The sequence below is a fragment of the Salvia splendens genome, chromosome 9 (genome assembly GCF_004379255.2).
Source record: "Salvia splendens isolate huo1 chromosome 9, SspV2, whole genome shotgun sequence".
NCBI classification, from domain to species: domain Eukaryota; kingdom Viridiplantae; phylum Streptophyta; class Magnoliopsida; order Lamiales; family Lamiaceae; genus Salvia; species Salvia splendens.
Window position 1 is genome coordinate 14,254,274 of NC_056040.1, and position 26,264 is coordinate 14,280,537.

General features: G+C 45.8%; 1 pseudogene; it reads right to left on the bottom strand.

The window, feature by feature from the left end:
* Positions 1-25,975, bottom strand: part of LOC121749191 — a 31,081-nt pseudogene extending 5,106 nt beyond the window's left edge.
* Positions 25,976-26,264: the final 289 nt, after the last annotated feature.

Consider the following 26,264-nt stretch of genomic DNA (forward strand, 5'->3'; position numbering starts at 1 on the left):
TTATTTCTCACTGACTTTAACCTTAAAATGGTCTTAGATGTACAACGTTTTTGCAAGTTTGGGTACATAATACTTTTAGTAGGTCCACAAATATTTATTGTATCCGAAAAGAAGATTAAAATGTGATGGGTTTACAATGAAATTATGGAATCATTCTAGTATATTGTTTGTAGTAAAATTATGAGAATTTACTAAATGAATATTTTATTTAAATAAACTACAACGTGGAAACAATTTATTTTTCCAATAGTATAGCACATATTCACAATTAAACATTTTTGCAAGTAAATTAAATTGAAGTCACACACATAATTCTAGACAAATTCTTCAAAAAATTTCCCTTTTACTTTTCCTAATTAAAAAAGTTAAAACTTTTTCACTTTCTCAATTTTGATAAAAGAAAATAATAAATTGTGTAAAGATGAGCATGTTTTAGGGATGTCCCAATCCTCTTAAGAATTGTTCGAAATATATAGATAAAAATTTTTAACCATATACTGGCGATATTGGAATGAAAATTACAACGAAAATAATAAAAAATCAAACTATAAATCGAGTCGAGAGAAAACTTCTTTCCACAAGACAAATTATGTTGTGCTTGGCACCGACAAAGTTGATGGAGCTCCGAGAATCAAGCAATACAGTGATCCTAAATATACACAACAAAATGTAAAGAGTTTGAGATAGGAGGGAGAATGCTTTTATTGGTGCGTAATCCATGTACAACTTGATGCTTTTATAGGCACAAAATAAGAATATAGAAAGACATGAAATTAAAACACCATAAACAATAAATTAAGGTAATGAATGTTATAAGAAGTGAAAAGCCAAAGGGCTCCCCATGATCACATTCCGATACTCACGCCATTTGATAGAGTGTGAATACAATAGGAGTAAAATTGAAATAGAGGAATATGGATTGTTAATGAGCTTACTATTTAGGGTATTAGTTACTGGTATGGTATTTTAGTTTTAAACGTTTATGTAATGGGTTATAATTATTTGACCTTTCAAATAATAAAAATAATTTAATTGATATATAAATTTTTAATTAAAATAACATTATTTTAAAATTTTTCAAAAACTCCCCTTTTAATATGGAGTTATAATTATTTGACCTTTCAAATAATAAAAATAATTTTAATTGATAGATAATTTTAATCTAAAAACTCATCACTTTATTGCATTAATTAATAGAAAAACAATTATGAAGCGGATCATTAATGAATTTAATTTTTCTAGTGACACCTATTGAGTATTAAGAAAATATTTTAGCAACTGAACCACATTTGGTTTCAAACTTTTCTTTAATTTAATTAAGTATGATGTATTAACCTTAATTTATTTAATTTAATTAATTTTTCTAATTGTATATTGTTGAAACTAAGAGTAGAATCCCAAGTTGGAATTTCTTTGATCTATAATCTTCTTTATTATACAATTCCTAGTCGAGCTTCATTTCATTGCAATATAGTGACCCTATACACTAAAAACCCAAACCCCGAAACCTAAATCCTAAACCCTTACTTTAAAATATACTCATCATGACCAACAATGAGCCAGATATCAATTAAATTTTCCCTCCGTCCTAATTCAATTTTACTTTGTTGATCACTTATTCTATTTTGGAGGTTTAGATTTGTATTCGATATCTTACACTGGATCAGCCTACTTGATAATCCTTACTGATAGTAGAGGTTTTTTTACATTTTAAATTCAAAAAGCACCAATCAATTTGAAAATCCTCCCTTGCCAGATTGCAAGATCCATCTCCAAGTTGACATGCTCTCAAAGCTTGAAACCGTCCATATCTAGTAATTAGTATGTTAACGTCACTCATTTTTTGAAATTGAGGCTCACTAACTTCAAACATTTGTTTGCTTGAAATCATCTTAATGTGGTATGCATGATTTGTAACTGGATTGCGAGGCCGATTTTGCCTCATGAGAAAATTGCTTATACGAAAAATACCCCTTCCCTAATTAGTGCACCAAACCTTGCATGTAAATTCGTGGAATAGTTGCTTGAATCCTATGCCTGAACACAAAAAAGTCCATAGCTAATGATTTCATATAACTTGCAAAAACATAACTAAAAAGTACAAAACAACATACCATTCGATCGTGAGGCACACATTCTAAACGCACGATATTGGTTTTGTCTTTAGAGGCGGCAACTTCATAGACTTGGATACAACAGACTTTAATAATCGAATTAGTTTTTGTTAGTTGTAGTTCATCGAGCAAGGTGTGGAATGGTTCCATGGTATCAACCTTGCTACTCGTGGGAAGAACAAAAAGATGAAGTTTGAGCTGTATAAGGTGAGTAGGTATGTGTGGTTAGATCAAATGTCATATTTATAGGGGAAAAATGAACCATGAGGCTCTCTTCAAACTTTTCACATTCTCCACTTAGGTTACCCTAATACTAAAAACAAAAAAATATTATTAATGTTGGTTCCAATCGATTTTCTACTATTAAATTGGGTGTTATATAGAGAATGAAGGGTGTGTTTGCAATAATTATTATATTTAATGGTTTGATAAAGATTAAAAGATTTTAATTAGTAATCTTTCTCATGGCAGTAACGGTAGCACCACTCGCAAATCTTTGAAAATTTTGGATATGGATTTCAATAGGATACTTTAATTACAAAATTTGCCGCTACGCTAATAATGGTGCAATAATCACCCACTTAATCCCATTTATATGAAAAAGTCAAATTTTTTTTTTATAAGAGAAAGTAATTGTAGGTTTCTTATCTTTTTTTTTTTTTGCATGTGCATAACTAAATGTAGGTAAAATATTAGATTGTTGTAGACGGTTGGTATAAGATGTGCATTTGATGCACACAATGATGATGTGAGTTATTTTTTGGGCAATTAATATGCAATAATGACTAAAATGCAATGACAAATGATTCAATGGACGACAACGTCTATATTAAATGTCTAGATTATAGTATTTAAAGTTAAATGATAATTCCATAAATACCCCAAAACTCCCCTTTCCTTTATATATGTATAGATTATCTATACGTAATGATATCTTTACTTAATAATTATATGCCTCGGACGTTTGAAACTAAATGATGACAGTTTTAATAAATTTATTAGTATTGTTAACCACCTTTGTATTTAAACACAATGCATAAAATGACAGGGGAATAAATAAGCTTAGGTCCTAAATTAAAAGTACAAAATGGTATTGGATCTAGATCTAAATCAGACCAGTAAAAATAAATATTCTCTGGATGCATCTTATCAGTAACTTCCAATCTTGATATGTGACAGTATTGGTTTATTATTATTTTTTTCTTATATCCTGATAAAGATCTTAATCTTTTATTCTGGGGTTATTTTTAAAACTCTGTAAAAATTTATTGGTGGGATCTGTAATCTGTAGTCTGTTTAAATTGAATGATGAATCTATTAATTAAGAAATTTATATAATAATTTAAACTTAATTAATCCAGTTTGTCTGCTATATATTTAAATTATAAATCATATTTATTGGGCATATCTGATTTATCTTGTGCATATAAGATAATAATTTATTTGAAGTATACATTAATATGAAACTCTTCAAATGAATCTGATGGTTCCGCGAATTATTGATGTTAGTAAATGCTGGTAGAGAATTATGACACAATGAATTTACGTGGTTCGATTTACTGAGGTAAATCTACGTCCACGGGGAGAAATGAGGGCCAGGTTTGTATTGCTTGATCTGCGAAATACAGCTTACAACACAGACTTGCTATATGCTATTTTATCTCTAGAGAGCTTAACCCTTTTCTATCTGATCTAAGTTCTATTTATACATTGAACTAGGATCGTGGTTTGCAGCCCCACTAACAAGATCGTTGGGTGAGCAATAACTGCTCAATAACTGCTTCATACCACTAAATAGATCGTGGGTATAGTGGAGGTCGTGGAGGCCTTTCGTGAGTCCACCAACTCCTAGTTCGGTCGAATGCTGAGACCGAACTGCTGGACTTTACCGATCAGCTCTTGCCGATCTGAGAGGAGAGCTTGACTGGTCGGCTTTTACCGAGCTGTAGGCTGAGTCCGAACTCTTTGTCGTGCCCGAACTCTTTGGTGCCGAACAGATACTCTTTCTTGGGCTCTGGGCTGATGGGCCGTCACTGTTATTGGGCCTTGCCATTAGGGTTTAGTTCGTACCCCATTCACTACCCCCCCCCCCGAAAAGCGAAGTGGATCACTTCGGCGAGGTGAGTCACTTCGGCATTCTGGATAACGGTAAGGGGGAGGCTGACGTCAGGGGACGTGCCTAGCGCATGCCTGCATTCAATGCGACAGTAAAATCCGGCCGTTGATTCCTGAAAAGGTGGGATTCGAAAACGGCGCAACGATTTCGAAATCTTTCCCGTATCTGATAAATACGCTCTTTCTTCATCATTGAAGCACTTTTGCTGTTGCGTCTTCTATACTCTCTTTCTTGCGAAAATTCTCTCTCCGTCTTCAAGAATTTTTTCAGACTATCTTCACCTTCAAAAGTAAGAAAAATGTCTTCTTCTTCTTCTTCGGAGTCGGGTAGCGTTAGGAAAGGGGGTAAGGGGTCTTCTAGCCGGAAAGAATCCGGGGAGAAGACCGTAGAGTATTTTCACAGTATCTTGAGTAAGGATACTGTGATATCCCTTTACGAAAAATACTCTTTTCCTGGGGGGAAGGCGGTGGTACCTGACGGTGATCACAGGGCTGACTCCCGCCGGAGGGTTACGTCACCGTGTACGAGGCCTGCTTAGAATGCGGGCTTCGTTTCCCCCTCCCTTCTGCCTTTATAGATTTACTAGATTTTTTTTCAGCTTCCTTTAGGCCAGGGGACTCCGAACTCTTGGAGGCACTTGTCGGCCTTCGCTGCCGAACTCCGTAGGTTAGGAAGGGATTTGTCTTTGAAGGGCGATCCTTAAATTCTTTCAATTTAAGAGGAAGGGGGTCTTGGTTTTACTTGATCCCTTTACAGCCCTTTAGGGCCTTTTGTAAAACGAAGTGGCCGAAGTGGCAAAATCGCTTCTTCTACTATGATAGGACCGCGGCTCCTAGTTTTCCCTGGAGAGGGCCGGAGTCCGTTATCCGTCACCCTCGGCCTGAACCGTTGGACGAGCTCGATGGCGAGCTCAACAAGATTCCCATAGTTAGGAAACAATACACGGAGTCTGAGCTCGTCAAGGGCGACGTCGTGTTCGACATCTCGTCTTCGGACGAAGAGGCCGAGGGTGAGGATTTCTCTTTATCTTTATGCTCTACTGCTTTAACGAAGAAAATCTGACTTTGCTTTCTTGCTTTTTGGCAGTGTTCATGTTGAATAAGGCTATCAGAAAGTCCTCCGAGCTTGTGGAGCCGGAGAGAGAGAAGGCTACCAGCTCGGCGCCTGATGCCGAGAAGAATCCGAAGAGGCAAAAGACCTCTTCGGGTCCAAAGAAGCCGGAGTCGACTTCGGCAAGTAAGAAGGGGAAGACCCAGAAGCCCCCGAGAGCGCCAGAGAAAGACATGGTCTTGGCGCCTCCTTCGGAGCATATCTGTGAGCCATTTCTATGGCCCACGGACTTCGCCGAGGGTGAATTGTCTTCTTGATTCCTTGGCTTGGCTTCTGTCCTGTATTTTTGGTGCCCTCTGTTAACTTTTTTCCTTATCCATTTTCAGAGGAATGATATGCTCTCCAAGCTCGTCGCCGTCGAACTCTCCAAAGCGTCCAACGACTATGCCGAGATGCAGAGGAAATTGGCGGCTGCTTGTCACCGGGCCGAGCAGGCTGAGGCAAACTTTGAGAAAGCCAGGGCTGCTAGGATTTCGGCCCAGGATGAAGCTCAGTTGCCAAAAACCAGCTCGTCATCCAGCGAGAGCAGACGAAACAGAGGGATGCTGCCGCCGTGGTTGCCCAAGGAGAGGGTCTCCGTGCCTACACGGAGAGACTCTTTTTGAGCAGCCAGTTTTCGGCCTTTGTCGGTAGTCTGGTAAGGCTAATTGCCGATAAGGGCGAGCAGGGGCCCGACGTCGTGCTGCCTCTGTACAGCCGAGAGATAGCAGCTCGGCTTCAGAATCTGCCGCTCCTTGAGGAGCTCGCTTCATCCTCGGTCCTGCTTTCTGCAGACCGAGTCCGGAGTTGTCGAGCTGATCGGGACGAGAACCTGGAGGCTATCTTTGCCTCCGTGGGACCCGTTTCACCCGCTTCGACTTACAACGGAGAGGGTGAGGCCGAGCTGCTGGAGCTGGAGGCCGAAGTCGAGCGGGCCGGGCATCCGGAGAAGGAAGCCGATCAGGAGGCGGAGGCGAGGCCGGCAGGAGGCGAGGCCGAGGCTGAGGTAGCTCAGGAGAAAGAAGCTGACCCAGACCAAGGAGCCGGAGACGAAGCTGGCGGAGTATGATTTCGTCTCCCTTCTCTTAGTCTAGTTTCTTCCTTGTAAAATGGCCTTGAAGCCCTCCTAGTGTAAAAAAATTTTCCTTGTGAATGAAAAATTCTCTACACTTGTCTTCGTATAGCTTTTCGTACTCGCCTTTATTCCTGTTGTATTTTACTATCTGCTCGGTACAGCTGCCGAACTAACATAGCTGCTTTGTACTCAAGGAGATGGAGATACTTCACTGGAAACGGCTGTACTCTTCGGCTTTAGACGAAGCTGAGAAAAGAGCTATAGCCGATCAGACGAAGAATGACGAGCTTCTGGCTCGTTTAGTGAAGCTGGAGGCCGATAATAAGGACTTAGAGTCCGATAAGAAGGATCTGGAGGCCGAGCTGAATACGACCATTGCTGAGAGGACTGCGTACGAGGATTACATCCGTGTGCGCGGGGGATTGACCATATCAGATGTTCAGAGTCGAGTTGACGAACTGTGGGAGGAATATCTTGTACTCCGGAGGAACAATGCGCTGGAGAGCTCGGCTTGCCAACAAGTTGTGAAATCACTACGGCGTTGGGCTTCTCGGTACAACATTGTTCTTTCTCGGCGCCCCTCCATAGAAAGATTCCTTCGGCATATCGTGCCAACAGATGCTCGCACTCCAGATCAAACCTCTGGTTCCCTTGTTCAAAATCCTACTCCAAGTCAACAACGAACTCCGGAACAGCCGGAACGTCTAGACGAGAACGGGCTCAGGAGCAACCGGAATCGTCAAGACAGGGACGGACTGAAATTCGCCGAGGAGTTGTGACTATGAGCGAGCAAGATCAGCAGATGCTTATTGCAGAGACTCTTCATCGCCGAGGTGTTAGGACTTCTCGGGCTCGGGGAAGAGGCGTTGGGTCGAGGATAGCATCTCGTCGACCTGCTTATTCTTCATCTGCTCGGAACGACCGAACTCGGCTTCCAGAGGATTTTGTGAATAGGTGGCTCAACTTTAGCAACCCCGGACAGTAGAATAGTCCTTTGTAATAGTAGGGTAGCGGAGTTGTATGCTGAACAAGATTTGAAAAATGAAATTTTGTTTCCGCCTCTAACACTGTATTTACAGCTTAGCGAAAAAATTTCATCGTACTTGTCCTCGGTCTTATGAAGTATACTTCTTTGATCGGACTTGGTCCTTGGTCTTATGAAATAAACTTCTTTGACCGGACTCGTCTTTGGTCTGATGAAATAAACATCTTTGACCGGACTCGTCTTTGGTCTGATGAAATAAACATCTTTGACCGGACTCGTCTTTGGTCTGACGAAATAAACATCTTTGACCGGACTCGGTTTGTGTTCTAATTTGGCGATTTTTGTCGCCGGGATCGAACTTTCCCTTGTCCTAATTCGGCGAGTTTTATCGCGTGGATCGGACTTTCCCAGTTAACCGAAGTGGTCTTATGCAGTAAACCTCTTTGACTAGACATGGTCGTCCTCGGTCTTATGAGGTAAACTTCTTTGACCGAACTCGGTCGTCCTAATTCGGCGAGGTTTATCGCGTGGATCGGACTTTCCCTTATTGCAGTTCGTTTCAGACGAAGTGCTTGTTAAGCTGAATTGCGGTCTTGTATCCTCCTTGGAAGCTTGGACTCACAATCGTTGGCTTATTGCAGTTCGTTTCAGACGGACTGCTTGTTAAGCTGAATTGTGGTCTTATATCCTCCTTAGAAGCTTGGACTCACAATAGTCTTTAATAATCGATCTAAAAAGGGGATCAGTCTTTAAAGAACGATATACCTTGGTACCATTTGTAAGAGACGACAAGCACATAGAGACAAAACACATAGAGAAAAAATGAAAAACAAACAAATAAAAACATGTACCCCTATGACCGAACTAGACACAAGACAGACTGACCGGACTTTGTCTCTTACAAGTGGAACTTCTTGAGGTTGGAGACGTGCCATGTTCGGGGTACTTGTTCTCCTGACATGTGAGTCAATTTATAAGACCCTTTGCCGAGGACTTCTGACACCCGATACGGACCCTCCCATGTGGGCTCGAGTTTGCCCAGCTTTTCTGCTCGGCTTACTTCGTTGTTTCTCAAGACGAGATCTCCCACTTGAAATTGAAGCTTTTTCACCCTTTGGTTATAATACCGGGCTACTTGCTCCTTATACTTGGCTGCTTTTATGCACGCCAATTCTCTTCTTTCTTCGGCGAGATCTAGTTCGGCTCTCAGTCCGTCGTCGTTCATTTCTGAGGAGAAGTTTAGAGTTCGGGGACTGGGTACGCCGATCTCCACCGGAATTACGGCTTCAGTGCCGTACACCAGACTATACGGAGTTTCACCGTTAGAGGTTTTGGGTGTAGTTCGGTAGGACCATAGGACTTGAGGGAGATTTTCTACCCATTGTCCTTTGGCTTGTTCTAACCGAGCTTTTAACCCTTTCACCAGAATCCGGTTCGTTACTTCCGTTTGTCCGTTTGCTTGAGGATGGGAGACCGAAGTGAACCGCTGTTGAATGTTCAGCTCTTGGCACCAATTCTTGAACGTCTTGTCGGTGAACTGAGTCCCATTATCCGAGATGAGGATGTGGGGTATGCCAAATCGGCACACTATGTTCTTCCAGACGAAGTCCAATGCCTTTGAGCTCGTTATCGTAGCTAATGGTTCAGCCTCCACCCACTTCGTGAAGTAGTCCACGGCAACGATAAGGAATTTCATTTGCCGAGGAGCTTGAGGAAGTGGTCCCACTATGTCTATGCCCCATTGCATGAAAAGCCAAGGGCTTTGCATAGTGTATAGATCGGTCTGCGGCATCCTTGGGACATTTGCATGAATTTGGCACTTCGTACACTTCTTGACGAGCTGCACTGCCTCTTGTACCATGGTTGGCCAATAATATCCCCATCTCAGAACTTTTTTAGCTAAAGCTCTGGCTCCGATGTGGCTACCGCACGATCCTTCATGAACTTCTCTGAGGATGTAGTCCGTCTCTTCTGGTCCTACGCACCGCAATAACGGCTGGAGGTAAGACTTTCTAAAGAGGACTCCTTCATGAAGTTCGTACCGAAGTGCTCGGCACGTAATCTTCCGAGCTTCTCTCTTATCCTCAGGCAATTGTCCTTGATCCAGATACTGCAAGATCGGCGTCATCCAGTTCGGCGAGCTGGATACTGAATGTACCTCGGCTTCATCAATGCTTCGATGCATTAATTCTTCCGCCTTGGAGCTCGGATCTGAGGCCAACTTACTTAAGGTATCTGCTCGGCTATTTTCCGCTCTGGGAATACGGATTATCCGAAAATAGGAGAAACTTCGGCTGATGCTTTGCGCTTTGTCCAAATACTTCTTCATTCTCTCGTCACGGGCTTCACTTGTACCCAACATGTGATTTACTATGACTTGTGAATCACAATGGACTTTGAGAGATTTGACGAGCAGACTTTGCGCTAACTGGAGTCCGGCCAGGAGGGCTTCGTACTCGGCTTCATTATTAGTAGTGGGGAATAGGAACCGAAGTGAGTAGGTTACCTCGTGTCCGTCGGGAGCGACAAGTAAAATACCAGCTCCACTTCCCATCTTGTTTGAAGCTCCATCTACGAATCCGCTCCAGCAGTCCGGCGGCTCTATTTCGGATTCCAAGGGCTGTGCTAGTTCGGCATTGGCAGAATTCTTCTGTTCGGCAATAACAGGAATTGCTTGATCGAACTTTGCTTCTGCAAGAAAATCTGCCAAGGCTTGTCCCTTGATGGCTTTCCGAGGTAGGTATTCAATTGTGTGCTCTCCCAACTCTATAGCCCACTTGGCGATTCTGCCTGATGCTTCTGGTTTGGTCAACACTTGCCGAAGTGGTAGATCAGTTAAGACGCATACCTTGTGAGCATAGAAGTATGGCCGCAGTCTCCTTGCTGCATTTACTAATGCCAGAGCAATCTTTTCCAGTGGTTGATACCTTGTTTCTGGACCTCTTAATGCTCGGCTTGTAAAGTAGATGGGAAGCTGCTTTAGGCCTTCTTCTCGTACAAGCACCGCGCTGATGGTTTGATCCGATGCCGCTAAGTATAAGAATATTACTTCGGCTTCGGTTGGAGCAGAGAGCATAGGAAGCTCGGCTAGATAACTTTTGAGCTCGTCAAAGGCCTTTTTCTGCTCGGCTCCCCACTCGAACTTTGGTGCCTTTTTCAACACCGTGAAGAACGGCAGTTGCTTTTCGGCTGCTTGAGAAAGGAATCGATTCAGTGCGGCTAGACATCCGGTTAGCCTTTGCACGTCATGTATGGACTTCGGCATTGCCATGTTTTGAACAACTTGAACTTTTGAGGGGTTTGCCTTGAGTCCGTCCTTTGAAACCCAACAACCCAGAAACTTTCCCGAATCTACCAAAAAGGTACACTTTTGGGGATTAAGTTTGAGGTTGGCTTTCTTGAGCACGTTGAGAGTGGACTTGAGGTTGTGCTCGTACTCCGAAGTGCTTTTGCTTTTGACGACTATATCGTCAACATACACTTCGACCTCCTTTCCAATCAGGTGCCGAAAAAGCTTGTCTACCATCCTTTGATAAGTGGCTCCGGCATTCTTTAAACCGAATGGCATCTTTTTATAAGCGAAAATGCCGAAATCAGTAATGAAGGCCGTTTTTGAAGCGTCAATCTCATCCATTAAAACTTGATGGTATCCTTTGTACAGATCAAGAAAACAAAAAATTTCAAAGCCTATCAAAGCTTCTACTTTTTTATCTATGTTCGGAAGGGGATAGCAATCTTTGGGACAGTGCTTATTTAGATCGGTGAAATCTATGCACATCCGCCATCCTCCTTCCTTTTTCTTGATCATGACAGGATTGGCTACCCACGAAGGGTACTTCACTTCGAATAACACATCCGCCTTCAATAATTGACGGACTTCGTCATGGATGACTTGATTTCGTTCTGCCGCAAAGAGTCTTTGCTTCTGTTTTATCGGCCGGACTGAAGGATCAATATTTAACCGATGAGTGATTACCTCGGGGGGCACTCCGGTCATGTCCAACGGAGACCATGCAAAGACGTCTTTATACTCCTTGAGGAGCTGGATGGTTTTTTCCCGAAGTAGGGGCGTTCCCGCGAAGCCGATCTTAACCGTTCTGGATGGATCTTCTTCGTACAGCTGAACTGTCATCGAGTTCGGCTCCGGTATGACTTCGGTCATCGCCTCTGACTCCGGCTGCTGTGATTGCTATGCTTGGTGGTGCCGATCTGACTGCTCGGCACTTCTAAGCGCAATTTGCAGACATTCCTTTGCTCTCTTTTGGTCACCTCGGATGACCGCTATCCCTCCTTTAGTGGGGATCTTGATGGTGAGGTGATAGGTGGAGCAAACGGCCCGAACTGTGTTGAGCCAGTCTCTTCCCAGGATGACGTTGTACGGGGACCGAGCTTTCACCACGAAAAACTCAATCATCGTACTGGAGCTAGTAGGCGCTTTCCCCACCGTGATCGGAAGGCTGATAATACCTTCAGGGCGGGTGTCCTCCTGGGTGAAGCTCTTCAGGGGAAGCGGAGCCGGACTGAGCCGAGCTGGGTCCACTTCTAGTTTGTCGAAGCACTCTTTAAAAAGAATGCTAACCGACGCTCCTGTATCCACAAACACCCTGTGGATCAGTTTGTTTGCCACTCCGGCTTGGATGACAATGGCGTCTTGGTGAGGAGAGATGGCCGGGACGGGATCAGCAGCCGAGAACGTAATCACTTCGTCCTGCTTCAGCCTTTTATGCGTTGGCTCCTCTCGATTGGAGCCTCTGCGTTCTGACTTTAGGGACGACTTGGTCTTCCCGGCAGGGAGCGCGTCAATAGTCTGGATTACTCCATCATATTGCGGCTCGTCATCGTCTTCGGGATCCGGCTGCCTTTTCGGATCCTGAGGAGCGCAGTTCGCACCACTCTGCTTTTTATTCTTCTTTGGCTGCTTGCTTCGGTATTTTTTCAATGTCCCTGCCTTCACAAGAACGTCGATACCCTGCAGCCAAGTTTCTGCACTCCTCAGTATCGTGACCGTGGTCTTGATGGTAGGAGCAGTAGCTATCCTGTGGTCGGCGCGCGGCTGATTTCGTCATCCGCTTTGGCTTTTCGAATAGGTCAGAGTGCAATTCGAAAATTTCCGCTCTCGGCTTGTTCAGCGGGACGAACTGAGCGGGCGGCTTCTCGGGATTGAGACGAGGTCCCAATCTGTCTTGCACCGGAGCCCTTTGAATTCTTTCAAATGGAGTCCGGCGAGGATGCCCCTGATCGCTATGATCGGGCTTCCTTCTGTCTCCTCGGGACGATGAGCTGTCTAACGACCGTTTGCGACGGTCTGCCTCATCGGCCCGGGAGTACTGGTCCGCAATGTCCCACATTTCCTGAGCTGTCTGCGGACCGCACTCAACGAGCTTCCTGTAGAGAGCTCCGGGCAGGATTCCATTTTGGAATGCCGAAATGACAAGCAGATCGTTGAGATCGTCTACTTGCAGGCATTCCTTGTGGAATCTTGTCATAAAGTCGCTAATTTTTTCGTCGCGACCTTGACGAATGGAAAGCAGCTGAGCCGAAGTGATTCGGGCTTCCGCTTTCTGAAAAAACCTCCTGTGGAAGGCATCCATTAGATCTCGGTAAGATCTGATGCTGCCTTGGGGGAGGCTATCGAACCACCTTCTCGCGTTCCCGATAAGCAGCTCGGGAAACAGCTTGCACATGTGGACCTCGTTGAGACCCTGGTTCGCCATGTTATATTGATAGCGCCCCAAGAAATCGTGAGGGTCCACGAGCCCGTCGTAAGTCATCGACGGAGTTCGGTAGTTCTGTGGTAGGGGAGTTCGGGTGATGTCGTCCGAGAACGGAGTCTTCAGTGCTCCGTACACGGCGAATCCGATATCTCGTCGGTATGGAGGAGATTGAGTTCTCCTGTGATTCCGGTACCGAGGAGGAACAGGAATATGTCGGGGCTGAGGACTCTTCTTCCTGGAAGCCACGGCACTACTGCGGTAGTGACTTTCTTGTGCGGAGGGAGAAGGAGAATCCGCCGTTTTCGTCTCCGACTGTTTTTGGCTTTTCCGCAGGAAGGTTAAGAATTCCTCCTGCTTCGCCTCCAAAAACTGCTTGACAGCTAGTGATGGGGTACGAACTAAACCCTAATGGCAAGCCCAATAACAGTGACGGCCCATCAGCCCAGAGCCCAAGAAAGAGTATCTGTTCGGCACCAAAGAGTTCGGCACGACCAAAGAGTTCGGACTCAGCCTACAGCTCGGTAAAAGCCGACCAGTCAAGCTCTCCTCTCAGATCGGCAAGAGCTGATCGGTAAAGTCCAGCAGTTCGGTCTCAGCATTCGACCGAACTAGGAGTTGGTGGACTCACGAAAGGCCTCCACGACCTCCACTATACCCACGATCTATTTAGTGGTATGAAGCAGTTATTGAGCAGTTATTGCTCACCCACGATCTTGTTAGTGGGGCTGCAAACCACGATCCTAGTTCAATGTATAAATAGAACTTAGATCTGATAGAAAAGGGTTAAGCTCTCTAGAGATAAAATAGCATATAGCAAGTCTGTGTTGTAAGCTGTATTTTCGCAGATCAAGCAATACAAACCTGCCCTCATTTCTCCCCGTGGACGTAGATTTACCTCAGTAAATCGAACCACGTAAATTCATTGTGTCATAATTCTCTACCAGCATTTACTAACATCAATAATTCGCGGAACCATCACTGGCGCCGTCTGTGGGAAACAGAGAACAAAATTTGTGATAAAGCGAATTTTTGATCCATTTTTTCCACCCAAAAAATGCATACCAGATCGCAGAGTGCCCGTATTCCTGCCCGTGAGAACCAGGAGGAAGCCAATCCATCCCACAGGTCTGGAAAACAGCCTAGGGATAAATCCACCACCAGTTCTCATGGCGAAGGAACAAGCCGCTCCAAAAATCGTCCCACTGAGTCTTCCCAGCAGCCCGATTTGAATGAGGCTGTCAAGCAGTTTTTGGAGGCGAAGCAGGAGGAATTCTTAACCTTCCTGCGGAAAAGCCAAAAACAGTCGGAGACGAAAACGGCGGATTCTCCTTCTCCCTCCGCACAAGAAAGTCACTACCGCAGTAGTAGTGCCGTGGCTTCCAGGAAGAAGAGTCCTCAGCCCCGACATATTCCTGTTCCTCCTCGGTACCGGAATCACAGGAGAACTCAATCTCCTCCATACCGACGAGATATCGGATTCGCCGTGTACGGAGCACTGAAGACTCCGTTCTCGGACGACATCACCCGAACTCCCCTACCACAGAACTACCGAACTCCGTCGATGACTTACGACGGGCTCGTGGACCCTCACGATTTCTTGGGGCGCTATCAATATAACATGGCGAACCAGGGTCTCAACGAGGTCCACATGTGCAAGCTGTTTCCCGAGCTGCTTATCGGGAACGCGAGAAGGTGGTTCGATAGCCTCCCCCAAGGCAGCATCAGATCTTACCGAGATCTAATGGATGCCTTCCACAGGAGGTTTTTTCAGAAAGCGGAAGCCCGAATCACTTCGGCTCAGCTGCTTTCCATTCGTCAAGGTCGCGACGAAAAAATTAGCGACTTTATGACAAGATTCCACAAGGAATGCCTGCAAGTAGACGATCTCAACGATCTGCTTGTCATTTCGGCATTCCAAAATGGAATCCTGCCCGGAGCTCTCTACAGGAAGCTCGTTGAGTGCGGTCCGCAGACAGCTCAGGAAATGTGGGACATTGCGGACCAGTACTCCCGGGCCGATGAGGCAGACCGTCGCAAACGGTCGTTAGACAGCTCATCGTCCCGAGGAGACAGAAGGAAGCCCGATCATAGCGATCAGGGGCATCCTCGCCGGACTCCATTTGAAAGAATTCAAAGGGCTCCGGTGCAAGACAGATTGGGACCTCGTCTCAATCCCGAGAAGCCGCCCGCTCAGTTCGTCCCGCTGAACAAGCCGAGAGCGGAAATTTTCGAATTGCACTCTGACCTATTCGAAAAGCCAAAGCGGATGACGAAATCAGCCGCGCGCCGACCACAGGATAGCTACTGCTCCTACCATCAAGACCACGGTCACGATACTGAGGAGTGCAGAAACTTGGCTGCAGGTATCGACGTTCTTGTGAAGGCAGGGACATTGAAAAAATACCGAAGCAAGCAGCCAAAGAAGAATAAAAAGCAGAGTGGTGCGAACTGCGCTCCTCAGGATCCGAAAAGGCAGCCGGATCCCGAAGACGATGACGAGCCGCAATATGATGGAGTAATCCAGACTATTGACGCGCTCCCTGCCGGGAAGACCAAGTCGTCCCTAAAGTCAGAACGCAGAGGCTCCAATCGAGAGGAGCCAACGCATAAAAGGCTGAAGCAGGACGAAGTGATTACGTTCTCGGCTGCTGATCCCGTCCCGGCCATCTCTCCTCACCAAGACGCCATTGTCATCCAAGCCGGAGTGGCAAACAAACTGATCCACAGGGTGTTTGTGGATACAGGAGCGTCGGTTAGCATTCTTTTTAAAGAGTGCTTCGACAAACTAGAAGTGGACCCAGCTCGGCTCAGTCCGGCTCCGCTTCCCCTGAAGAGCTTCACCCAGGAGGACACCCGCCCTGAAGGTATTATCAGCCTTCCGATCACGGTGGGGAAAGCGCCTACTAGCTCCAGTACGATGATTGAGTTTTTCGTGGTGAAAGCTCGGTCCCCGTACAACGTCATCCTGGGAAGAGACTGGCTCAACACAGTTCGGGCCGTTTGCTCCACCTATCACCTCACCATCAAGATCCCCACTAAAGGAGGGATAGCGGTCATCCGAGGTGACCAAAAGAGAGCAAAGGAATGTCTGCAAATTGCGCTTAGAAGTGCCGAGCAGTCAGATCGGCACCACCAAGCATAGCAATCACAGCAGCCGGAGTCAGAGGCGATGACCGAAGTCATACCGGAGCCGAACTCGATGACAGTTCAGCTGTACGAAGAAGATCCATCCAGAACGGTTAAGATCGGCTTCGCGGGAACGCCCCTACTTCGGGAAAAAACCATCCAGCTCCTCAAGGAGTATAAAGACGTCTTTGCATGGTCTCCGTTGGACATGACCGGAGTGCCCCCCGAGGTAATCACTCATCGGTTAAATATTGATCCTTCAGTCCGGCCGATAAAACAGAAGCAAAGACTCTTTGCGGCAGAACGAAATCAAGTCATCCATGACGAAGTCCGTCAATTATTGAAGGCGGATGTGTTATTCGAAGTGAAGTACCCTTCGTGGGTAGCCAATCCTGTCATGATCAAGAAAAAGGAAGGAGGATGGCGGATGTGCATAGATTTCACCGATCTAAATAAGCACTGTCCCAAAGATTGCTATCCCCTTCCGAACATAGATAAAAAAGTAGAAGCTTTGATAGGCTTTGAAATTTTTTGTTTTCTTGATCTGTACAAAGGATACCATCAAGTTTTAATGGATGAGATTGACGCTTCAAAAACGGCCTTCATTACTGATTTCGGCATTTTCGCTTATAAAAAGATGCCATTCGGTTTAAAGAATGCCGGAGCCACTTATCAAAGGATGGTAGACAAGCTTTTTCGGCACCTGATTGGAAAGGAGGTCGAAGTGTATGTTGACGATATAGTCGTCAAAAGCAAAAGCACTTCGGAGTACGAGCACAACCTCAAGTCCACTCTCAACGTGCTCAAGAAAGCCAACCTCAAACTTAATCCCCAAAAGTGTACCTTTTTGGTAGATTCGGGAAAGTTTCTGGGTTGTTGGGTTTCAAAGGACGGACTCAAGGCAAACCCCTCAAAAGTTCAAGTTGTTCAAAACATGGCAATGCCGAAGTCCATACATGACGTGCAAAGGCTAACCGGATGTCTAGCCGCACTGAATCGATTCCTTTCTCAAGCAGCCGAAAAGCAACTGCCGTTCTTCACGGTGTTGAAAAAGGCACCAAAGTTCGAGTGGGGAGCCGAGCAGAAAAAGGCCTTTGACGAGCTCAAAAGTTATCTAGCCGAGCTTCCTATGCTCTCTGCTCCAACCGAAGCCGAAGTAATATTCTTATACTTAGCGGCATCGGATCAAACCATCAGCGCGGTGCTTGTACGAGAAGAAGGCCTAAAGCAGCTTCCCATCTACTTTACAAGCCGAGCATTAAGAGGTCCAGAAACAAGGTATCAACCACTGGAAAAGATTGCTCTGGCATTAGTAAATGCAGCAAGGAGACTGCGGCCATACTTCTATGCTCACAAGGTATGCGTCTTAACTGATCTACCACTTCGGCAAGTGTTGACCAAACCAGAAGCATCAGGCAGAATCGCCAAGTGGGCTATAGAGTTGGGAGAGCACACAATTGAATACCTACCTCGGAAAGCCATCAAGGGACAAGCCTTGGCAGATTTTCTTGCAGAAGCAAAGTTCGATCAAGCAATTCCTGTTATTGCCGAACAGAAGAATTCTGCCAATGCCGAACTAGCACAGCCCTTGGAATCCGAAATAGAGCCGCCGGACTGCTGGAGCGGATTCGTAGATGGAGCTTCAAACAAGATGGGAAGTGGAGCTGGTATTTTACTTGTCGCTCCCGACGGACACGAGGTAACCTACTCACTTCGGTTCCTATTCCCCACTACTAATAATGAAGCCGAGTACGAAGCCCTCCTGGCCGGACTCCAGTTAGCGCAAAGTCTGCTCGTCAAATCTCTCAAAGTCCATTGTGATTCACAAGTCATAGTAAATCACATGTTGGGTACAAGTGAAGCCCGTGACGAGAGAATGAAGAAGTATTTGGACAAAGCGCAAAGCATCAGCCGAAGTTTCTCCTATTTTCGGATAATCCGTATTCCCAGAGCGGAAAATAGCCGAGCAGATACCTTAAGTAAGTTGGCCTCAGATCCGAGCTCCAAGGCGGAAGAATTAATGCATCGAAGCATTGATGAAGCCGAGGTACATTCAGTATCCAGCTCGCCGAACTGGATGACGCCGATCTTGCAGTATCTGGATCAAGGACAATTGCCTGAGGATAAGAGAGAAGCTCGGAAGATTACGTGCCGAGCACTTCGGTACGAACTTCATGAAGGAGTCCTCTTTAGAAAGTCTTACCTCCAGCCGTTATTGCGGTGCGTAGGACCAGAAGAGACGGACTACATCCTCAGAGAAGTTCATGAAGGATCGTGCGGTAGCCACATCGGAGCCAGAGCTTTAGCTAAAAAAGTTCTGAGATGGGGATATTATTGGCCAACCATGGTACAAGAGGCAGTGCAGCTCGTCAAGAAGTGTACGAAGTGCCAAATTCATGCAAATGTCCCAAGGATGCCGCAGACCGATCTATACACTATGCAAAGCCCTTGGCCTTTCATGCAATGGGGCATAGACATAGTGGGACCACTTCCTCAAGCTCCTCGGCAAATGAAATTCCTTATCGTTGCCGTGGACTACTTCACGAAGTGGGTGGAGGCTGAACCATTAGCTACGATAACGAGCTCAAAGGCATTGGACTTCGTCTGGAAGAACATAGTGTGCCGATTTGGCATACCCCACATCCTCATCTCGGATAATGGGACTCAGTTCACCGACAAGACGTTCAAGAATTGGTGCCAAGAGCTGAACATTCAACAGCGGTTCACTTCGGTCTCCCATCCTCAAGCAAACGGACAAACGGAAGTAACGAACCGGATTCTGGTGAAAGGGTTAAAAGCTCGGTTAGAACAAGCCAAAGGACAATGGGTAGAAAATCTCCCTCAAGTCCTATGGTCCTACCGAACTACACCCAAAACCTCCAACGGTGAAACTCCGTATAGTCTGGTGTACGGCACTGAAGCCGTAATTCCGGTGGAGATCGGCGTACCCAGTCCCCGAACTCTAAACTTCTCCTCAGAAATGAACGACGACGGACTGAGAGCCGAACTAGATCTCGCCGAAGAAAGAAGAGAATTGGCGTGCATAAAAGCAGCCAAGTATAAGGAGCAAGTAGCCCGGTATTATAACCAAAGGGTGAAAAAGCTTCAATTTCAAGTGGGAGATCTCGTCTTGAGAAACAACGAAGTAAGCCGAGCAGAAAAGCTGGGCAAACTCGAGCCCACATGGGAGGGTCCGTATCGGGTGTCAGAAGTCCTCGGCAAAGGGTCTTATAAATTGACTCACATGTCAGGAGAACAAGTACCCCGAACATGGCACGTCTCCAACCTCAAGAAGTTCCACTTGTAAGAGACAAAGTCCGGTCAGTCTGTCTTGTGTCTAGTTCGGTCATAGGGGTACATGTTTTTATTTGTTTGTTTTTTTACTTGTACCTTTTACTTGTCGTTTTATGAAAAGTTTAAAGTTTTTTTCTTTCGTCTTTTTCATTTTTTCTCTATGTGTTTTGTCTCTATGTGCTTGTCGTCTCTTACAAATGGTACCAAGGTATATCGTTCTTTAAAGACTGATCCCCTTTTTAGATCGATTATTAAAGACTATTGTGAGTCCAAGCTTCTAAGGAGGATATAAGACCACAATTCAGCTTAACAAGCAGTCCGTCTGAAACGAACTGCAATAAGCCAACGATTGTGCGTCCAAGCTTCCAAGGAGGATACAAGACCGCAATTCAGCTTAATAAGCACTTCGTCTGAAACGAACTGCAATAAGGGAAAGTCCGATCCACGCGATAAACCTCGCCGAATTAGGACGACCGAGTTCGGTCAAAGAAGTTTACCTCATAAGACCGAGGACGACCATGTCTAGTCAAAGAGGTTTACTGCATAAGACCACTTCGGTTAACTGGGAAAGTCCGATCCACGCGATAAAACTCGCCGAATTAGGACAAGGGAAAGTTCGATCCCGGCGACAAAAATCGCCAAATTAGAACACAAACCGAGTCCGGTCAAAGATGTTTATTTCGTCAGACCAAAGACGAGTCCGGTCAAAGATGTTTATTTCATCAGACCAAAGACGAGTCCGGTCAAAGATGTTTATTTCATCAGACCAAAGACGAGTCCGGTCAAAGAAGTTTATTTCATAAGACCAAGGACCAAGTCCGATCAAAGAAGTATACTTCATAAGACCGAGGACAAGTACGATGAAATTTTTTCGCTAAGCTGTAAATACAGTGTTAGAGGCGGAAACAAAATTTCATTTTTCAAATCTTGTTCAGCATACAACTCCGCTACCCTACTATTACAAAGGACTATTCTACTGTCCGGGGTTGCTAAAGTTGAGCCACCTATTCACAAAATCCTCTGGAAGCCGAGTTCGGTCGTTCCGAGCAGATGAAGAATAAGCAGGTCGACGAGATGCTATCCTCGACCCAACGCCTCTTCCCCGAGCCCGAGAAGTCCTAACACCTCGGCGATGAAGAGTCTCTGCAATAAGCATCTGCTGATCTTGCTCGCTCATAGTCACAACTCCTCGGCGAATTTCAGTCCGTCCCTGTCTTGACGATTCCGGTTGCTCCTGAGCCCGTTCTCGTCTAGACGTTTCCGGCTGTTCCGGAGTTCGTTGTTGACTTGGAGTAGGATTTTGAACAAGGGAACCAGAGGTTTGATCTGGAGTGCGAGCATCTGTTGGCACGATATGCCGAAGGAATCTTTCTATGGAGGGGCGCCGAGAAAGAACAATGTTGTACCGAGAAGCCCAACGCCGTAGTGATTTCACAACTTGTTGGCAAGCCGAGCTCTCCAGCGCATTGTTCCTCCGGAGTACACGATATTCCTCCCACAGTTCGTCAACTCGACTCTGAACATCTGATATGGTCAATCCCCCGCGCACACGGATGTAATCCTCGTACGCAGTCCTCTCAGCAATGGTCGTATTCAGCTCGGCCTCCAGATCCTTCTTATCGGACTCTAAGTCCTTATTATCGGCCTCCAGCTTCACTAAACGAGCCAGAAGCTCGTCATTCTTCGTCTGATCGGCTATAGCTCTTTTCTCAGCTTCGTCTAAAGCCGAAGAGTACAGCCGTTTCCAGTGAAGTATCTCCATCTCCTTGAGTACAAAGCAGCTATGTTAGTTCGGCAGCTGTACCGAGCAGATAGTAAAATACAACAGGAATAAAGGCGAGTACGAAAAGCTATACGAAGACAAGTGTAGAGAATTTTTCATTCACAAGGAAAATTTTTTTACACTAGGAGGGCTTCAAGGCCATTTTACAAGGAAGAAACTAGACTAAGAGAAGGGAGACGAAATCATACTCCGCCAGCTTCGTCTCCGGCTCCTTGGTCTGGGTCAGCTTCTTTCTCCTGAGCTACCTCAGCCTCGGCCTCGCCTCCGCCTCCTGATCGGCTTCCTTCTCCGGATGCCCGGCCCGCTCGACTTCGGCCTCCAGCTCCAGCAGCTCGGCCTCACCCTCTCCGTTGTAAGTCGAAGCGGGTGAAACGGGTCCCACGGAGGCAAAGATAGCCTCCAGGTTCTCGTCCCGATCAGCTCGACAACTCCGGACTCGGTCTGCAGAAAGCAGGACCGAGGATGAAGCGAGCTCCTCAAGGAGCGGCAGATTCTGAAGCCGAGCTGCTATCTCTCGGCTGTACAGAGGCAGCACGACGTCGGCCCCCTGCTCGCCCTTATCGGCAATTAGCCTTACCAGACTACCGACAAAGGCCGAAAACTGGCTGCTCAAAAAGAGTCTCTCCGTGTAGGCACGGAGACCCTCTCCTTGGGCAACCACGGCGGCAGCATCCCTCTGTTTCGTCTGCTCTCGCTGGATGACGAGCTGGTTTTTGGCAAACTGAGCTTCATCCTGGGCCGAAATCCTAGCAGCCCTGGCTTTCTCAAAGTTTGCCTCAGCCTGCTCGGCCCGGTGACAAGCAGCCGCCAATTTCCTCTGCATCTCGGCATAGTCGTTGGACGCTTTGGAGAGTTCGACGGCGACGAGCTTGGAGAGCATATCATTCCTCTGAAAATGGATAAGGAAAAAAGTTAACAGAGGGCACCAAAAATACAGGACAGAAGCCAAGCCAAGGAATCAAGAAGACAATTCACCTCGGCGAAGTCCGTGGGCCATAGAAATGGCTCACAGATATGCTCCGAAGGAGGCGCCAAGACCATGTCTTTCTCTGGCGCTCTCGGGGGCTTCTGGGTCTTCCCCTTCTTACTTGCCGAAGTCGACTCCGGCTTCTTTGGACCCGAAGAGGTCTTTTGCCTCTTCGGATTCTTCTCGGCATCAGGCGCCGAGCTGGTAGCCTTCTCTCTCTCCGGCTCCACAAGCTCGGAGGACTTTCTGATAGCCTTATTCAACATGAACACTGCCAAAAAGCAAGAAAGCAAAGTCAGATTTTCTTCGTTAAAGCAGTAGAGCATAAAGATAAAGAGAAATCCTCACCCTCGGCCTCTTCGTCCGAAGACGAGATGTCGAACACGACGTCGCCCTTGACGAGCTCAGACTCCGTGTATTGTTTCCTAACTATGGGAATCTTGTTGAGCTCGCCATCGAGCTCGTCCAACGGTTCAGGCCGAGGGTGACGGATAACGGACTCCGGCCCTCTCCAGGGAAAACTAGGAGCCGCGGTCCTATCATAGTAGAAGAAGCGATTTTGCCACTTCGGCCACTTCGTTTTACAAAAGGCCCTAAAGGGCTGTAAAGGGATCAAGTAAAACCAAGACCCCTTCCTCTTAAATTGAAAGAATTTAAGGATCGCCTTCAAAGACAAATCCCTTCCTAACCTACGGAGTTCGGCAGCGAAGGCCGACAAGTGCCTCCAAGAGTTCGGAGTCACCTGGCCTAAAGGAAGCTGAAAAAAATCTAGTAAATCTATAAAGGCAGAAGGGAGGGGGAAACGAAGCCCGCATTCTAAGCAGGCCTCGTACACGGTGACGTAACCCTCCGGCGGGGAGTCAGCCCTGTGATCACCGTCAGGTACCACCGCCTTCCCCCCAGGAAAAGAGTATTTTTCGTAAAGGGATATCACAGTATCCTTACTCAAGATACTGTGAAAATACTCTACGGTCTTCTCCCCGGATTCTTTCCGGCTAGAAGACCCCTTACCCCCTTTCCTAACGCTACCCGACTCCGAAGAAGAAGAAGAAGACATTTTTCTTACTTTTTGAAGGTGAAGATAGTCTGAAAAAATTCTTGAAAGCGGAGAGAGAATTTTCGCAAGAAAGAGAGTATAGAAGACGCAACAGCAAAAGTGCTTCAATGATGAAGAAAGAGCGTATTTATCAGATACGGGAAAGATTTCGAAATCGTTGCGCCGTTTCGAATCCCACCTTTTCAGGAATCAACGGCCGGATTTTACTGTCGCATTTAATGCAGGCATGCGCTAGGCACGTCCCCTGACGTCAGCCTCCCCCTTACCGTTATCCAGAATGCCGAAGTGACTCACCTCGCCGAAGTGATCCACTTCGCTTTTCGGGGGGGGGGTAGTGATGGGGTACGAACTAAACCCTAATGGCAAGCCCAATAACAGTGACGGCCCATCAGCCCAGAGCCCAAGAAAGAGTATCTGTTCGGCACCAAAGAGTTCGGCACGACCAAAGAGTTCGGACTCAGCCTACAGCTCGGTAAAAGCCGACCAGTCAAGCTCTCCTCTCAGATCGGCAAGAGCTGATCGGTAAAGTCCAGCAGTTCGGTCTCAGCATTCGACCGAACTAGGAGTTGGTGGACTCACGAAAGGCCTCCACGACCTCCACTATACCCACGATCTATTTAGTGGTATGAAGCAGTTATTGAGCAGTTATTGCTCACCCACGATCTTGTTAGTGGGGCTGCAAACCACGATCCTAGTTCAATGTATAAATAGAACTTAGATCTGATAGAAAAGGGTTAAGCTCTCTAGAGATAAAATAGCATATAGCAAGTCTGTGTTGTAAGCTGTATTTTCGCAGATCAAGCAATACAAACCTGCCCTCATTTCTCCCCGTGGACGTAGATTTACCTCAGTAAATCGAACCACGTAAATTCATTGTGTCATAATTCTCTACCAGCATTTACTAACATCAATAATTCGCGGAACCATCAACAGCCTCATTCAAATCGGGCTGCTGGGAAGACTCAGTGGGACGATTTTTGGAGCGGCTTGTTCCTTCGCCATGAGAACTGGTGGTGGATTTATCCCTAGGCTGTTTTCCAGACCTGTGGGATGGATTGGCTTCCTCCTGGTTCTCACGGGCAGGAATACGGGCACTCTGCGATCTGGTATGCATTTTTTGGGTGGAAAAAATGGATCAAAAATTCGCTTTATCACAAATTTTGTTCTCTGTTTCCCACAGACGGCGCCAGTGATGGTTCCGCGAATTATTGATGTTAGTAAATGCTGGTAGAGAATTATGACACAATGAATTTACGTGGTTCGATTTACTGAGGTAAATCTACGTCCACGGGGAGAAATGAGGGCAGGTTTGTATTGCTTGATCTGCGAAAATACAGCTTACAACACAGACTTGCTATATGCTATTTTATCTCTAGAGAGCTTAACCCTTTTCTATCAGATCTAAGTTCTATTTATACATTGAACTAGGATCGTGGTTTGCAGCCCCACTAACAAGATCGTGGGTGAGCAATAACTGCTCAATAACTGCTTCATACCACTAAATAGATCGTGGGTATAGTGGAGGTCGTGGAGGCCTTTCGTGAGTCCACCAACTCCTAGTTCGGTCGAATGCTGAGACCGAACTGCTGGACTTTACCGATCAGCTCTTGCCGATCTGAGAGGAGAGCTTGACTGGTCGGCTTTTATCGAGCTGTAGGCTGAGTCCGAACTCTTTGGTCGTGCCGAACTCTTTGGTGCCGAACAGATACTCTTTCTTGGGCTCTGGGCTGATGGGCCGTCACTGTTATTGGGCTTGCCATTAGGGTTTAGTTCGTACCCCATCAGAATCCATTCCCCAAAGATTGGATTATGTAGTAGTATTATTCAGTGTCGAAGCCAGAATTTTAAGGTTGGGGGTCCAAATAAAAAATTCAAATAATAAAATGAAACATAAATAATATTACATAATATAAATATAATGTTGTAAACACATAGTTCCATACAATGATATTATAACACTCCTCTTCTACTTTTCATCTTCTGAAACCGCTGCATAATAGCTTCATTAGTTACATTAACAAACACATCCTTCTCAATATAAGGAACTAAGCAATCATTCAATAGTTGGTCTCCCATACGATTCCGTATAGAAGTCTTAACGAGCTTCATTGCTGAAAAAGCTCTTTCTACTGAAGCAGTGGCAACGGGTAAGAGCAATGACAGTTTAATTAACAAATAAACCAACGGAAAATTCTCATGTTTCCTTGTAGAAACCATACTCTGAGCAAGACCTACAATTCCCGATACTTTTGAAAACCTTTCATCTGTGCGCACATCAAAAATAAAGTTATCAAGCTGACTTTCAAGCTCATACAAAGTAACTTCAGAAAATTCAGATGGATAATACTTGGCAAGGCGAAGCAGCTTCTCTGAATCAAATGCAGAAAATGAGTCTCTATGATCAAAACATGTCATACACATAAGTAAATCTGTGTTGACTTCATTAAAACGGTGATTCAACCCTTGAGCTTGCATATCAATGGCTGAACAAAACAACTCAACTCGATAATGGTGGAGATTTTTTATTTTCTCAATTTTACGCCTTCCTCTTCCTCTAACTACACACTCATCTTCCATATCAACCACATCAATCTCATTTGTTCTACAAAACTTTGTAACTTCAGTAAGCAAAACCTCATAACCTTTTTCTCCCATTACTTGTAAACGTATTTTTATTAATTAAAATTAATAATTATGAAATTGCTAAAATACCCCTGTGATTTTTCAGAATTGTTGAGGGGCCCTTGCCCCTCACGCCCAGGCCCCATTGTCCCTTCGTCCCTGGTATTATTGAACTACTTGCCATTTGCATAATCGTATTGAATTCATCTCTTTTTTTGAAAGTCAAATCCGCAGAGCATCTCCAATGGAGGCTAGAGGACCGGCTACCCGATTCACGGTGCTGGCCGGTCCGCTCGCTGAACTATTGGAGTCGGCTAGCGCC